The 17,428-nt window shown below is 33.5% G+C and overlaps 1 pseudogene; it reads right to left on the bottom strand.

Annotated features, from left to right (window-relative positions):
- Positions 1-1,981: 1,981 nt before the first annotated feature.
- Positions 1,982-4,225, bottom strand: LOC132281519 (uncharacterized; annotated as a pseudogene).
- Between the last annotated feature and the right edge of the window lie 13,203 nt (positions 4,226-17,428).

The raw sequence follows: 17,428 nt of genomic DNA, 5'->3' as shown, positions 1-17,428 counted from the left end.
TATGAAAAGAATATACATATAATCATGCATATATATATATATATATAAATGTTTACAGCGTATGCTTATGCACATGTTAATCCTTACTCATATACATGCCTACATACTAACCTACATATACTAAAACAGAAACATCTTATTGGCATCTCATAGTACTACTTAATTTACCGTATTTTCAAAGCACTACTTTGCTAAATTATTTTCATAGTTCCAATCAAATCCAAAAGAAAAATGTATTTTCTAATTTTGAAATTTACATATTTATAGAACAAAAAGAGAAATTGCTTAAGAACAGTTGCTTCAAACCACAAACACGTACAAACGTAATAGAAGCAAATTGGCCAAGTGCGTTCAAATTGAAGGAAATGAAAAGAAAGTAAAGGAAGGGGATAGCCTAGCCAAATGAATTGGTGAAATTCACTTGATTGCATATTAGTGATCAAATTCTCAATCATTTACTCTCATCGAATAAGATTACTACCAAAATCATCTTTTACACTACAATTTTAACAGACAGCCCACATTTACTTATATATTGTTTGAATAAATTATCGACCATTTCAATTTAAATCAGCCCAAGACATATTTATTACAATTCTACATTTTACGAATCAAATCTTCAAATTGGAACATCATATTCATCACCGGATTGGTCTGGACTTCCCATTGACTTGTGGGAATCAATACTGACCCGATTGTCTGTCGTCGACTTGCTTGGTGCCGGAGCAATCTGTCGTTCTTGGTGCTCTCTTGCAAAAGCCCTCAGAAACTCTCATTTAGCTCCCCTTTTTGTGTCACTCAAGGACAGCCTCTAGAGAGTATTAAAAAATGTATTTTTCAGGCCTTAAACCTATCTGCTGCTATAACATTGCCTTTATACACAAACCCTTGATGATACAGCCCTAAAACCAATGGATAGGATTGAGCTGAGGTCCTCCAATCTGTGAGGAAGAGTATTCTGAATAAAAACAATTTAGTTATGTGATATCAAATTTAAAATAAAGAACTCTCGGTTGCATATGTATGAAGGATAAACGTAACTGAAATATCGAAAACAATAGATATTTAAAATCAAATATTTGAAAAAAAAAAAAAAAACAATCAGTACAAGAATTTTGTATACTTGAGCCCTAACTTATAACCAAAAAGTACATTCACTTATTAAACATATATTTACGCAGTCCTTACACCATATCAAAAGTCCAATATACAAGTCATACTCTGGAAGTTTCACATCTCACATGAGCCCGAGCTCCCCTCAAATAGGTGGTATGTTGTCAAAGCCCAAGTATAGGATCAAACACTCCCATGCTCCAACAAGGTGAGCATCGCATGTAGTCCAACTACCGAAACATATGGCTGAATTTGTGCATCTACCCACCCAGATGATTCCGAATCACATCAACGTAATAAGGGCATACTCAGCCCAATGGCCTATAACAAGAGGGGTAGTGCACTTCTAAATAGGCTGGTCCCAGACCATGCTAGTAAAGTCGAACCTCTCCGACTAATCAAATAGTATCCAACAATTTCAATTAACTTAATAAGTCAACTGTATTAACGTCAACTCATAATCATAATTCCAATTCAAATTTCAGACAGTAGGCATACCACTGTACTATTCATATATATAATCTGTTAGCATATATACAGTAGCGTAGCCAGGAATTTCCTTGGGGGCAATTTTTAATAGCAATAATATATATATATATATATAATTTGAACCAAAATAATATATGTAAAAACTAAAACATTGATTCATAATATTTCTATTTAGTACATTCACAACTGCCCTCGACAATTTTTCATATTCTGAAAGCGTTGAATAATAATATCATTGTCAACAGTACTAAATATGTCTCTCTCAATATACACAACCATATATATATATATATATATATATATATATAATTTGAACCAAAATAATATATGTAAAAACTAAAACATTGATTCATAATATTTCTATTTAGTACATTCACAACTACCCTCGACAATTTTTCATATTCTGAAAGCGTTGAATAATAATATCATTGTCAACAGTACTAAATATGTCTCTCTCAATATACACAACCATCATATCATTCATCCATTGGTCTTCCATTCGATTGCGCAGTCGAGTTTTCAAAATATTCATGGCAGAAAAAGCCCTTTCCACTGTGGCAGTAGCAACTGGCAAAATCAATGCCAATTTCAAAAGCAAGTAAACTAATGGATAAACATTGTCTATTTTTGTCTTAACCATTCTTCGAGCAAGATCACCAATTCCTTTTAAATTTGAAAACTCCTTGTTAGAGCACATATCAATAATATAAGTGTTTAGTTGATCACCAAGTTTCAGGAGGTCTAACGGAGCAAAATCTCTCGGATAAAATTCAGCAAGAAGGATTAGTTTTTCCTTGTCAAAAGAAGCGAATGAATCATCTAGACACAAACACGATATACAAATAAGCAACTCAGTGTTTGACTCACTGAAACGACTATTCAGCTCTTGAAGTTGCATGTCCAACACAGCATAGAACAATTGCACACAATAGTAATGCAAATTTGTGATTTCATTAGCTTTACGTCGTGATCGCCCTGGAGTTACAAGTGTATCATTCATGTTGGGAACTTCAATACCATGTTTTTCATAAAAAGAAGAAACTTGTTCGAGTAAAGAATCCTAACCATTCTCTCTCATCATTTGAAGTTCTTTCTTGCATACTTTAATCAAGGACATAGCATTTACAATGTCTTGATTTTTCTTTTGCAGCGCCTTTGACAATTCATTTGTAACTCCCAATATAGCCCTCATTAAATGGAGAGTAAAGACAAAATTGAATGACTGCATGAGTGTCAATAAATTTTTTGCTTCAGATCTCTGTTCAACATATGATCCATCATCTATAATTATCTCAAGCACATCAATAACAGATGAGAACATAGAAATCAAGCTGATTAAAGTATCATAGTGAGAGCCCCAACGTGTATGACTAGCATGCTTCAAAATGGTATTCTGATTAAGACCCCGTCCACTTTCAATTTCACCATTATTGAGTGCTTCAATAACCATGGTAACTTGTTTTTCATGAAGAATATCATGACGTTTACATGAAGCCCCAATAACATTGACCACATTAGCAACATAGCTAAAAAAAGTGGTGATATCAACATGACTTTTTGCAACTTTCACAAGAGCCAACTGTAGTCGATGAGCAAAACAATGGACATAAAAAGCACATTTATTTTCCTTTAAAATTAGTGTTTTAAGACCATTAAATTCGCCTTGCATATTACTAGCTCCATCATATCCTTGCCCGCGCAATCTAGTTATACTCAGTCTATGCTTACAAAATAGTTCATCAATTGCCATCTTAAGTGAAAGAGCAGTGGTACTTGTAACATGTTCCACACCTATAAAACGTTTAATTACATCACCATCCATATCCACATAACGAAATACAACAGCCTTTTGTTCCTTTGTTGAGATGTTACGAGATTCATCAATCATGATAGAAAATAGTTCATCTCCAATATCACTAATAATAACGCTAATAGTTTCAATGGCAGCAGCATTCACAATATCCTTTTGAATATCAAGTGAGGTTAACTTAAGATTTTCAGGAGCATTCTTTAATGCTACTGATTTAACATCCTCATTATAATTAGCAAGAAACTTTAAAAGCTGGAGGAAATTTCCTTGATTACTTGAATGCTCAGATTCATCATGACCACGAAATGCAAGCCCTTGTTCTAACAAATACCGAATGCAATCAATTGATGCAGTCAAACGCTTTCGATAATCAATTCGAGTCTGGTCTGATTGCTTGAAAATTATTGTTTAAATGTGTTGATTTTGATTCTTTAAAGCTTCATATTGATTCGAAGCTTGGTTATGGGCACTATTTGGCCCTCCAACATGAATTTGAAGTCTGTCTTTCTTCTTCCAATTTGGAAATCCTTCTCCTATATTATGCTTAAAAAGATAGCAATATAAACAAAATAATGCATCTTTTGAAATGCTATATTCTAACCGATTAGAATAATCATTAAACCAATCAGGATTAAATCGTCTTAACGCTGATGCTTGTCCAAATTTCTTTTGTGGAAATTTATGTTTCCGAGGTTGACAAGGACCCTTTAGTATATATGCTCTGCGAATTTGGTCTTGAATATTGGGATTGTAATATGTAATCCTAGTTCGTAACCCAGGATCTGAAGGAAGATTTGGTAAGTCAATTTCCATACGACTTTTTTTTGGTTTGTCATCATTTCTTTCTTGAGGTTGATCTGAAGGAAGATTTGGTAAGTCAATTTCCATACAACTTTTTTTTGGATTGTCATCATTTCTTTCTTAAGGTTGAGGGGATGGTAAGTCTTGTATTCCTTTGTAATATCTTTTCAGAGTATTCATTGTTGTTTCAAAAATGAGTTCATTCAAATAATGAAATAAATATACTAAAAAAACAATCATATTCAATGAATGAAGAATAAAATATGAAAAAGAAAATAAAAATAAAATATGACATTCTAAATAAAAATCGTCTTACTCTTCTAATATATTATATATCAAATATGAAAAAATAACTAAAAATAGAATTACAAGATAATTGATGACCAATTTCATTCCAAAAAATTTCATGTTAACAAACATTCTTAATAAGTAATAACTACCATGTCTATCAATCTACTCATAATAAAAATTCATTCATATTAAAAAACTAATAATAAAATAAAGATATGAAGATAACTAACCTTATAAGTTAAAACCATATAATCCAATCAATGGAAAAATTTGATAGAGTAAGTGAATATGTGATTTCATTGATTTGGGCTGCAAGCTTGCAAATTAAAAAAAAAAACACAATTACACAAACTAAATTTTGAAAGAACAAGCCCTAAAATAATTTTGATAGAAATAACTAATAATTTTTCTAATTAAAATAATAATATCAAATAACAATTGTAAATTTAGATGATAAAAAAAAAAATAGTACGACTTACCGAGTCTCTGTCTACTGGTAAAGTAGTATGTTTGCTCCGCTTGCTTTTTTTGGATTGTGAATTTGTGAAATGTTGAAGACTCGCAGAAAGAAAAATATTGAAGAGTGAAAAATTGAAAATGAAACAACGCATTTGCTTATGGTAAAGTTAAAAATGTGATAATATCTTGTATTTTTTGGAAAAAGTGGGAAAGAATATTATATTTTGAAAAAGTCAAAAAAATATCATATTATTTGGGAAAGTAGAATATAATATTTTAGGAAAGTAGAAAAAATATTATATTTTGTGGGAAAGTGTAAAACTGTGAACGAGCTTTTGATTTTATATATATAGTGTATATATATGTGCACTGTCAAACCATAAAATCTTTCCATATAATAAAAATAAAAAAATTAAAAAAATTAAAAAAAACTACAAAATTAAAAGTTCAGTGGGGGCAGTTGCCCCCACTTGTCCCTCTGCATATCTATATATATCAACCACATATAACTATTAACTAATACCTGCAAAAACAAAGTACTGAATTAATCTATTTTGCATGTATTTGAGGTTTTCATTCAATTTTCATGCTCGATTCTAGCCAAACATGAATTGAAATTTTAATAATCAGACTAGGGCTTCATTCCAACCAGCATAAGATAATCAGATTAGGACTACATAGGCCTAAAATATAATATAACATCAAGAACACTAGATTTAACTCATAATATTCAAGTTCACACTAAAGTAGGTGGAGCATGTACATGAAGACATATTTTGATCACGTGTTGATTACATAAATAATTGGGGTATTCAAACTTGCATACTTTGGCTATTGACAAAGTTGAACCGGTTCAATTAGGGCAGTACCGATTCAACTTGAACAGCGAGTTATTGGAAGCTGCGAGAAACAATACGTTTCCTAATTGGTTGGAAGCCAGAAGCTTTGGGAAAAAACAAAGATTTGGGGAAGATGTTGTACATCTATTTTAGAGTTGGAAACTATATGGTAACTCCTTGTAAGTGTTGGAGATTGATATGGTAACTGCTTGTAGGCAAATTAATCCTTGTCCAACAAGGATTTGAGTTTGAAAACTTTATAAATAGATGATATAGGTATGAGGGAGAAAATTGTAGAGAGAAAAAGAGAGTTGAGATTGTGAGAGAGAGAATAGTGTATAATCAAGTTTTTGAAGTAAAGTTAGTCGTTCTTCGCCGGTGGACTAGGCAATTTGCCAAACCTTGTAAATCTCGTTTTTTTGCTTATGTGTGATTTTTTATTTGTTATATTTGTCAATTGTGTGTGTGAAATCCTAACAATATCAAGGCCTTGTAAATGTGAAAGGGTAACCGGTGAGTATGCAAGGCCTTGTAAATGTGAAGGAGTGACTTTATTAAAATAGTTTTATTCTATCTTGCCAAGAATGATAAAGTGTTACAAATGTTATTTCTTTTTCTTTTCTCATTAATCAATGAGAAATTAACATTATTAATATATATTTTTTTCTTTCTCAAACAATTAATGCTAGTATTTTTTTTTGGTTGTGTTCCATCAAATTTACCTATAATAGCAGTAATTGTGCAAACAAAATATAAAAAAAATAAATATATATTAAATTAAATATGCATAGATTAGATTGGATCGGATCGATTTCACAGATTAACAGATTAAATGAACACTCCTAACTATAGTGAATTAGCCTGATTTTTTTAAAATGTGTATGCACGGGCTTGATAATTGCCAAATGGTTCGCCCGTTTCGGTTATGCAGATAGCAATTCAAAAATGTAGGCCCAAATTTGATAACCAGCAATGGAGCTGAGATAAGAAATGAATTTCATTCATATTAAGTTGTGATTTCAGACTTTTTTCTTTTTTTTTTTTTTTTTTTTTTTTTTTTTTTTTTTTTGTTTACACCAACAATAAAAATATATTCAAGAAACAGGGAAAATACATTCAAGGAGAAGAGCATGCAACAACCACGGGGACCAAATGCTCCACTCCAGATCACTAACTTCGACTTCTAAAGCCTTCTTACTCAATAAATGAGCAACACCATTTCCGGAACGAGGAACCCAAGAAAGAGAGGACCCAACACAATCCGTTAAAAGTACAGCAATATCAGAGAGAACCCTTAGCTGAACAACACACGAGGCCTTAACCCGCATAGCCAATTGGCAGTCCCCTTCAACAACCACTTGGTGATAACCCCACGCCTTTAGAAGCACCAGAGCTTCTCTCAAAATAAAGCATTTAGCAAGCATAGGATCATAAACATTAACAAGGAACACCGATGCCACTTTAATAGATTGACCTAAGAAATTCCTTAAAATGATGCCTCCTCCATAAGACTTTTGGGAATGATTAAATGCCGCATCAAAATTAAGTTTCAGGAAACCAGAATTTGGAGCCGACCACCCCCGCAGAGATGGCAAAGGCGGGATACGGGCAAGGGACAACAGCTGATGTTGTCGAGACACCTCCAAAAATTCATTGAAAGCAATAAGAGATCTTTGAGCCTCTTCAAAAGGATCCTATTTTTTGCGTTTTAACACGAGGTCATTACGACATTTCCAAATGGTCTAACAAATGAAAGCCGCCAAACCCATATAATCGCAGGAGCTTCAGACAACGCCCCATCTATCACATACCCCCCCCCCTACCACCTTTTAGGCCAAAAAGAGGCTGTTGACCACGAAAATCCACCCGAAGGGGACTCAACATCCAAACCATACAAGCAAATGGCAAGTGCAGAAGAGATGATCCACCATTTCAATCGAACTTTCATAAGTGGGACAAAAAGAAATATCATATGCCCCATAAGGTGAAGCTGAGAGTTCACGGCAAGCTGATTATGCAGACTCTGCAACTAGAAAAGAATAATTTTTCGGTGAGCATGGATTTTCCAAATGCTTCTCCACTGATTCCCGCGACATGCATCAAAACTAAACCTCTATTAGGTCTGAACAAGTTGTAATACCCCTAATTTTAAAAATGATATAATTGAAATTTAATTATTTATTTTATTGTATTTTAGGTGCTTACATGACTTATGTGTTTATATGGTTTCCTGTTATATGTTTAATTGAATTAATTGTTTAATTGTAAGTATGTGCTTAAGTGTTTTGTTTAAATTAAGTGTTGTATGAAATTATTTGTTATTTGATTTTGATGATGTATTTGTTTAATTGTAATTTTATTTGCTAGATTAAATGTGTATTTTATTTTATTTTTAGTTTAAAATGATGGATTTAGATAGTAGTATTGGACCAACAGTTAGGTCTCATGGACTACTTGAATAAGGGTTGTTTATGGGTACGGATAATTACCCATACATGGTTAGTTGTATATATACTTGAGTATATATGTTTAAGAGGATAGAGTATTTTTATTTATATATATGTAAGGTTATATATATATATATATATAGGTTATATATATATATATATATATATATATATAATTATAAATTCTATTTATATATTTGGTTATCACGTATAGGACCTTATATGTATATGTAATTATATTTTTCTTTTCTTTTATTTTCTTTTATGATTAGCCGACTTAATATCGGGTTGGGATTAGGGTTTGTATAAACATATATATATGTAAGGTTGTGTCTGACAAGGGTTTTAGAACCCTATTCCTATAACAGGGGAGGCAAAGAGAAAGAACAGAGAGGTTTGAGAGAAAACTAAGAGATGAAACTAAGGTTTCGGCCTAGGATTTAAGGGCAGACCAAGGAGGTAGATTAAGGGTTGTTTGGCGATTGGAACCAGAGCAGTAGGAGGCTTCGACGGCAGCTAAGGATCGCCGGAAAAGTTAGGAAGTAGAGGTTAAGGTTTTAATCCGAAACCTAGAGGCAAGTTCTATATCTTACTATTTCCCTTAGACTTATATTCTGTGCATGCCTAGATAATCTCCAGGACTTAATCGGACATTAAAATTGATCTTATATGCTTATTAATTCAAAGTTTTAATTATATTATGTGTTATTAATTGAAATTGATTTATTATATCAATCGCTTCAGATTATATGTTTTAAATGGTTTAATGATGCATACTGTGGTTTGGATAAATTTCTGAATAAATTTGGGACATAGATTGAACTCTTAAGAACCTAAACAAAAAGTGACAGAGGTGTTTTGACATCGCCGGAGACGAAGAAGACAAATGAGTTCAGTTTACGGCTCTCTGGAGTAGAGAAAGCTAGCTCTCTATGAGGAAGAGCCGGCACCCTAAGGAGTAGAGCCAGCTCCCTCTTTAGGGGAGGCGGCTCCCTTGTTGTTTTACACCAGTAGGTGTATTTTTGGATACTTCAGGGGCTAAAGTGTAATTCAGGACTTTAATGGGGGGTTTTAAATGATTTATATATGCATGTTAAAATCCCATAAATGTATTATTCTATGCTATTATGCAAAGATATTGGACAGCATGAAATTTAAATACTTATTTGCATGTTGTCAATGGTTAGGAAATGTGTAATTGTTGGTTGTGGTTTTAGCAAGTTAAATGGATTAGTATGATATTACTCTTGTATAATTCAATATAAGGTGCTCAGCTTATTATTTGATATCATTATATCATGCTCTGGATTTTAATTGATGAACTATTTACTTCTGTTCTGTCAATTATATGGATTTTGTGGATTGCATGCACCGGTATGGAACGGTGGCATACTAGGGACGGATTAGTTCAAAATACTAAATCCTACCTACTCTGGAATAATTATATAGATTTTGTAGATTGTATGCACGGGTATAGGATGGTGGCATACTAGGGACGGATTAGTTCAAAATACTAAATCCTACCTACTCTGGAATAATTATATGGATTTTGTGGACTGTATGCACCGGTATGGGACGATGGCATACTAGGGACGGATTAGTTCAAAATACTAAATCCTACCTACTCTGAAATAAGGGAATGAATTAACTATAGTATTAAATCATACTTATTTATGTCGTGTCAAGGCAATGAACAGTTGAGCGGCACTACTTTGGTTTTGAATGGATTTATATATATATATATATATATATATATGTGTGATTATGGAACCACGATATGAGCTTCAGTCTCAGGATCGATGGCTAGGAAGCGTATATGCAGTGGGATGCATAGCTGGCTATGATGGTTAAGGTGTTCCCTGTTAGATCTAGGTACTCGTGCCCACTTTAGGTGCGTTTTGCATGTTGCCTACTACTCAGGTTGAAACCGCCTTGTAGTCCAGTGAGAATACCTTAGTGTGGATATATATATATATATATATATATATATATATATATATATATATATATATATTTATGGACTATTTAGCTATTGTTAAGTTATCTAGGATGTATCTGTGTATCGGGTCTCTACTTGGACTGTAGTAGTATAGAACTTGTTTGTGGGCCTGACCCACCATTATTTTTCAGGTATTCGTCAGGAGTATAGATTGTTCGTGCTGAGCAGGGATCGTCTACATTATTAATCCAGATTGTCTACATAGGAGTTTCCTTTGTGATTTTTGTATCTAGTTGTAGACTGTTGATTGTTTGGTTAGGATTTTTCTAGGGGTCCACATTGTATGGATTCCCGAGTTGTATCATAAATCGGAGGATTACTTGTATCAGCGGAATTTATTAATGGAAGTTTATTCCAAAGAATTATTGGATTATCGTTTTAGTTTCTTTTCAGCATTTTATTTATTCTTGTTGATCATATTTATATTCTGTGTTCGATTACTGCCGATTTGTTTTGATATCCTCGGGCGTTCGGGTGTGGGCCTGGCCAACCCGCATCCGGAATTCTGAGGGTATCACAGTTGGTATCAGAGCACTCCAGGTTCAAGGGTCCTCAAAAGTGTTTTTCATTATAGGATTTCCGCGTTGCGTCTCTTAAAACTTAGAGCCCATATTAGGATTCGTTGTACTCTATTTACGGTTCGTTATGAGGAGTTGATGTCAATTATGTTCCGTAGTCACAGAATGGTTGACACTAGGAAGAGGATGAAGTCCAAGGCGAAAGCGATAAAGACCTAAAAGAGTAAAGGAATACGTTATCGATTTCTTTGTCAGAGAACATAATTAGGAATCGAATGTGTAAGTTCTGGTTGGCACTACTTTAAAGTATAAGCCAATGAAGGAATTAGGTGTACGTGTTAGATCAGCGCATATCGAGGCAACACGACTTTAGTTGTTCTCAAAAAGGAGACAAACGAAGAGGAGGAGCCCGAAAAGGATTCTAATGGAGGAGATTTCAACATATCCAAGAAAGAGGGTACTAAATCTGGAAGATGAAAAATCAATCGAGGGTGATCTTATTTGCGAGTAGTATAGTGAATGCTATTAGTATAATTGGTGTTGATCAATCTACATACAGTTAAACTTTCCTGTCATCTCTAAAAGAAATATATAAGAAGTACTCTTTAGGAGTTTGAGGATTTGATGAAGTTCTTATCAGAACGAAATACATGATTTTATATCACGTTCAGGAGAGTATGGAGATTATGTTGTGACATTCTAAGTTGCTTTATAAAGCCACGTTAGACGGTTTGCTTTCCGCGTATAAGGAGGATGAGGGATTAAGCCTTTGGTATTTGCTTAGGCAAACGAATGTTGTTTTTACGCTATGTTTAAATGATATGTTTCGAGGTTGGATGATTACCTACAAAACTATAAAAGGAAATTTTGTGAAACAATTTTTGCAAGTTGATTTCAGAGGAGGTTTTCTTTTCTAGAGGGAACGATGTTTTAAGTAGGATTATATTTTGTTTTATTGTGTGTATGTGTTTTATTTTCGTTAATTATTCTGGATTTGGTATGTGGTTTAGTTAGAGACACAAGTGTATGATCAGCCGACTACTATTTTTAATAACATAGAGTAACAGCACTATATTACGCTAAGATTGTGAGCATGAAGTCATAGGATTTGGGAGATACATATAAATCTAGCCAATCTATTGGACCTAGACATGCGTCATTATGATATGTTATTTGGGATGGGATAGTTAAACCATCATTACGAGTCAAATAATCTAGAACGATTAGTTTGATATACTTGATGCTAGGTATGGATTCGTATTATATTACAATACCATGATAATGGTGATTGTTAATATTTCGGTATGCGTGAGGTGGTGGTAAATAAAGATCACTGTAATACCATGATGATTTATCAGAGATACTGGATTTGTAGAATATCTTCTTGAAAATTCCAGAAGTTATTACCAAGTCAGAAGGATGATTTAGTACTGGTTTAGGTACTGATTGGAATAACACCGAGTGAGGATAGTAAGCTGAATAAATTTTCATCAGTTAATTCTTAAGCAAGAATTTCTTCGCGAGGGTGTGTCATTAGGAGGAGTTACCGGTGTTGCACATAGAGGAGGAAACCAAGTCTCTTCATTTACATAAATAATATGGAATTTTTTTTTTTTTTGGTCACAATTTACAACAATTAGCTGTTGTTAGGAAATCGATGACTTGTTTGGAGAATGGAAAGGTTCCATATTCTTTTGAGGTTGGATAAGTAGTCTAATTGACACTTACTTACCTTACAGAAACTAGGTGTGTCAAAGACAAGATAGGGAGACCGATCACCTATATAACAGGAAGAGGTGCACGGTATATGTGGAAAAGTTTTAGCTAATTGTTTTTTTTTTTTTTTTTTTTTATTTTTTATTTTTTATGATGAATAGAAGTACTGGTTGATTTTCTTTATCGGTAAGTTTATTACGGATCAGAGGTACATAGATTCAGTTGTAGAGTTAGCTTTTGATGATGCTCCAAATTAAACATTGGGTGCAGATGAAAACTGGTGGTACCAGACTAAAGGTACTTTCTATAGACATATGGAAGGAGGATGGAAGGACTAGTGTTCACAACTCTTAGTTCTTTATTTATCCTGGTAGAAACATGATGCTTCACGGTATAAAACACATGTTTGGAGGACAAACAGAATGAGGGACAAAGTGATTTTATCTCCAAGACTAATATTTATTAGATAATTAAGACGGACCATCAGAGATTACTAGATCCTTCCAGCCATTTCCTATGCTAAAGTGGAAATAACAGAGCATTTTTCATGGATTTAGTTGAGCGATTGCTGATTTTATACCAGGGTCAGGATTCTGGCTGGGATATTGGTTGACTGATAAATTATATCAGCTTAATTTTGTCTATTTCGAACTGGTAAGACATCAGTTCATACGAATAGAATGGATCACGAGACGGCTTAGATGGATAGACGTGGTGTTTCACATTTTGCATTACGTTCCGTCTGGTGGAAGTAAATATGGAAGTGAATGCTCTCAACAACCGATGTGATATTTAAAATCTTTTGGTTAGTTGTGGAATTATCAGTTGAATTTATAGCACATGTAATAATGACACTTGCTATTACCAAGGTAATTAAGGAGGTCAACTTAGAATATCGGAGCTGACCCTAAAGGTGGTGTTACCTTACTCAGATAGAGCTTAAAATACGGGAGGAGGATCAGTAGGTTCTGTGAATAATGTCGAAGTGACTGGGATGTACGATTTGTAATTTCTCACGGTGCACTCAAATGGATGTAAGTTGCATAAAGTCATCTAATGTCGATTTTGAGGAGTAGGTACGGATAAGGACGAGTACCTAACTGTCTTTCAGTGGAATTCCGTTCAAAAGATGGCAGATTGATAATCGGATATCATTGGAGATTTTTGCCACTTCCTATTTCAAATTGGGAGTAGGACTAATCAGGACTGGAAGGTCGGTAGAAATCATCGACATTGATTTGGAATTTTTTTTTTTTTTTTTTTATTCCGTATGGGATTAGAATGATGGATTGAGTACGTTCATTTATGAACATTAATTAGGGTAATGTTCACTTTGGAGTTTCATGTCAGTTGAATATTGCACTGATAATGGAGTATGTTATAGCATGTGAATATCCGTTATTGTGGATGAAAAGTGCTATTTTGAAAGAATTTTGTGAAGATATTGGAGTAACAACTTTGCTTCATATCTCTAGACGGGGGATTTGATCGAGAAATTATATTTGATCGTGGAAGATATGCTTAGGACATATATCCTAGGTTTTAATGGATAATTGGAAGTATTTACTTCACTTTTCGGAGTTTTTGTCTGTCATATAGTTGGCACAAGGAGGTTGGTGTGACAACATTTGAGGTTTTGTATATTATAGTGCAAACCTCTCATTTGTTGGTTTTAAATGAAAGTAAGGGTTGAACAATCAGACCTTGATTTTGTTTAAGGATACATCGGAGAGACATACTCTCCTTTGTAATGGATTGCGCGTGGTTTGGAGGCGGCAGTAGGATTTTGTACATAGTTGAACTCGTTCACTAGAGTTTTCTATCATGAAACGGTTGGTTGGTGTGACAACATTTGAGGTTTTGTATATTATAGTGCAAACCTCTCATTTGTTGGTTTTAAATGAAAGTAAGGGTTGTACAATCAGACCTTGATTTTGTTTAAGGATACATCGGAGAGACATACTCTCCTTTGTAATGGATTGCGCGTGGTTTGGAGGCAGCAGTAGGATTTTGTACATAGTTGAACTCGTTCACTGGAGTTTTCTATCATGAAACGGTTGATTGGGATGTCTTCCCTATAGGAAGCAATGTGCGTTTTGGAGGAATGTCAGTTTTACGTATTAAATTGACTTTTAACAGATTGTGTTTATCAATTGAGGCGGTAGCCTATAGATTAGCATTACTAAAACGTTAAGGTTGGATGCATAGAAGTTTTGCGAATCTATGCTATGGAACTTGGAGGAATATAGATATATACCTTTGTATAAAAAAAATTGGATAAGGATGAGTTGTTGTTAAATACAACCTACGTGTAGTTTAATTTTTGTGTATCCTAAATATAGGACCCATAAATTTTCTATGAGGATTTGGAATTCAGTGGAGCCCATACTTTGAGGCATAATCCACAACGGAACGGAAATGAATTTTAAAAAAAATAATAATTCAGAGTTTTGTGAATTTCGAGGACGGAATTCCTTTTATTAGGAGGGAAGAATGTAATACTCCTAATTTTAAAAATAATATAATTGAAATTTAATTATTTATTTTATTGTATTTTAGGTGCTTACGTGACTATGTGTTTATATGGTTTCATGTTATATGTTTAATTGAATTAATTGTTTAATTGTAAGTATGGGCTTAAGTGTTTTGTTTAAATTAAGTGTTGTATGCCCTAAACTAATGTAACTAACCAACGACACCATGCATTTTCATGTTTTTTGAATTTTTTTCTAAAATGATAATTATAGAGGGTATATATGTGATTGCACTTATACAGATCTCACCGGAAAGAGGATTCTAACATCTGGAGGGGGGCAAAGTACTAAATTTCAGAACTACTATGACTAAGTTGCTCACTTTTTTACTTCAGGAGGGTATTTTGCTCGATGGAGTAAACTTTGGGGAGGTATTTTACACTTTTGCCAACATGTAAATTATGGAAATTGACTATGACTACAACAAATAGAGCCCCCAAGATCCGACTCCAGGTGAAAAAAGACGGGATGTGCAAACATTATCTCCTTATAAGTAAAATTTAAAAGCTTGACAATTTTTTTCTATTTGATAAAACATGACTCAAATTACACCAATAAGTTAACCCTATAAATTTTTCATTTGATAAACCAAACAACTCAGATTAGATCAAATCAATTTTTTTATTTGATTTTTGATGATAACACAACCATATTACTTCAAAACCCAAACACTCTTTACCAAAGTGCATTGATGCCATCACCTCAGTTTGGCTTCAAAATTACCCACCCAATCCAATACATAAATAATCAAAGGTGGTGGTGTAGTCTTGTAGGATTTCATCTACCTCCTAAAGTGAGAAGTGAGGATTCGAGTCTCTCACGAACAAAAAGAGTGTTTAAATTTCTTGCCAATGACAAAAAATAAAAATAAATTCAATACATAAATAAAGTGACAGAACTTTAAACCTCATTCCCTAAACTCATGGTTAATCCAAACTGAGACAACACGAAGTGAATAGCATCCCCCTTACAACAATAACAAACTCCAGTTTTTCCACACACACACACCAAAAAAAAAAAAATTAAAGTACAGTCACACTCCCTAAGGTTTGGCAAAAGGACATTTAGAGGAAACTTACCTGTTTTTTTGGACAAAAACACCCCCGAAGGTTCAAAAATGAACAAAGACACTCCTTTACATGAGAAATTGACCAAATTACCCTTTGACCGTTTAGGAGAATTTTTTAACCAATCTAAAAAAATCTCCTAAATGGTCAAAGAGTAATTTGGTTAATTTCTCATTTAAAGGGGTATCTTTGTCCATTTTTGAACCTTCAGGGGGTGTCTTTATCCATTTTTGAACTTTCAGGAGGTGTCTTTGTCCAAAAAAGAAATAAATTTCCTCTGAGTATCCTTTTACCAAACCTCTGTGACTGTACTTTACCCAAAAAAAAAAAAAAAAAAAAATACCCCTCATTTCATTGTAAATTTTAGGTAGAAACTACTACACTTTAAACTCCAGTAGAAACTACTACACTTTAAACTCCAGTTAACCCCCCCCCCCCCCCCCCCCCAAAAAAAAAAAAATCTCATCTCATAGTTCATTTATACAAACATTCGGCTTTCATCAAAAGCCTAGGACACTAAAAGAGCTCCTCTAAACCAAGAGGTGACATATCCACTACACAGAGAAGCCATACTAGTAGACCAGAGACTCATCCTCAGCAACCTGAAACACGCCCTCCCTCTGGTCTTCCTCCAATATCTCATTCTTCACCTCAGAGTTGATTTCATGGATCTTGTAGAAATTGAGAGGGAGATTGAGATAGAGCCTGCTGTAGAAAATGTCTAAATTATTAATTCACTATAATACTTCCTTGTCGACCAGATCATAGAATTTCGTTTAAATTTTTTTTTCATTTGTTGGAATATATATTTAGCAGTGAATCTACTAATTTTCTAAATCAGATATGATCTCTCTCAATTCTAATTCATATTCAACCTCCCAACAGTGCTGTAAACTACTCTATTAGGAATCTGTGATATAGTATTGATCTTTAGTACATCTTTGTAACCATATAGTTAGATATGTACCCTGGCTAAATAGAGGCATGTCATGAAACCGTCTCTCTCAGACACACACACACAAAACAAAATTACAAAACTATTATTTTTCAAAGCTCCAACTGAAATGTCACAATTACAAAGTAATTATAAACTGGAAAATGTCACTATTATTATGATGAAAGTGTAATTTGAAGTAATTATAAACTATAAGAGAATATATATATATATATATATATACAGAAGCTAGCATAACAGACTTCCAAATATATACTTCTGTTCTTATAATCATGTCCATTAAACAACTACACTTTCATTTTTTTATTTTCCTCAGACAAACACGTCATTAAGCAAACAAGGCATTTCTATCTTCTCAACCCACAAAGATTATAAAGAAAACAATAAATA

The sequence above is a fragment of the Cornus florida genome, unplaced genomic scaffold (assembly GCF_030987335.1).
Source record: "Cornus florida cultivar Cherokee Brave unplaced genomic scaffold, ASM3098733v1 CherokeeBrave_3.0.0_Hap2_Chr11, whole genome shotgun sequence".
Classification (NCBI taxonomy): Eukaryota; Viridiplantae; Streptophyta; class Magnoliopsida; order Cornales; family Cornaceae; genus Cornus; species Cornus florida.
This window is presented reverse-complemented; position numbering and strand designations above follow the sequence as displayed.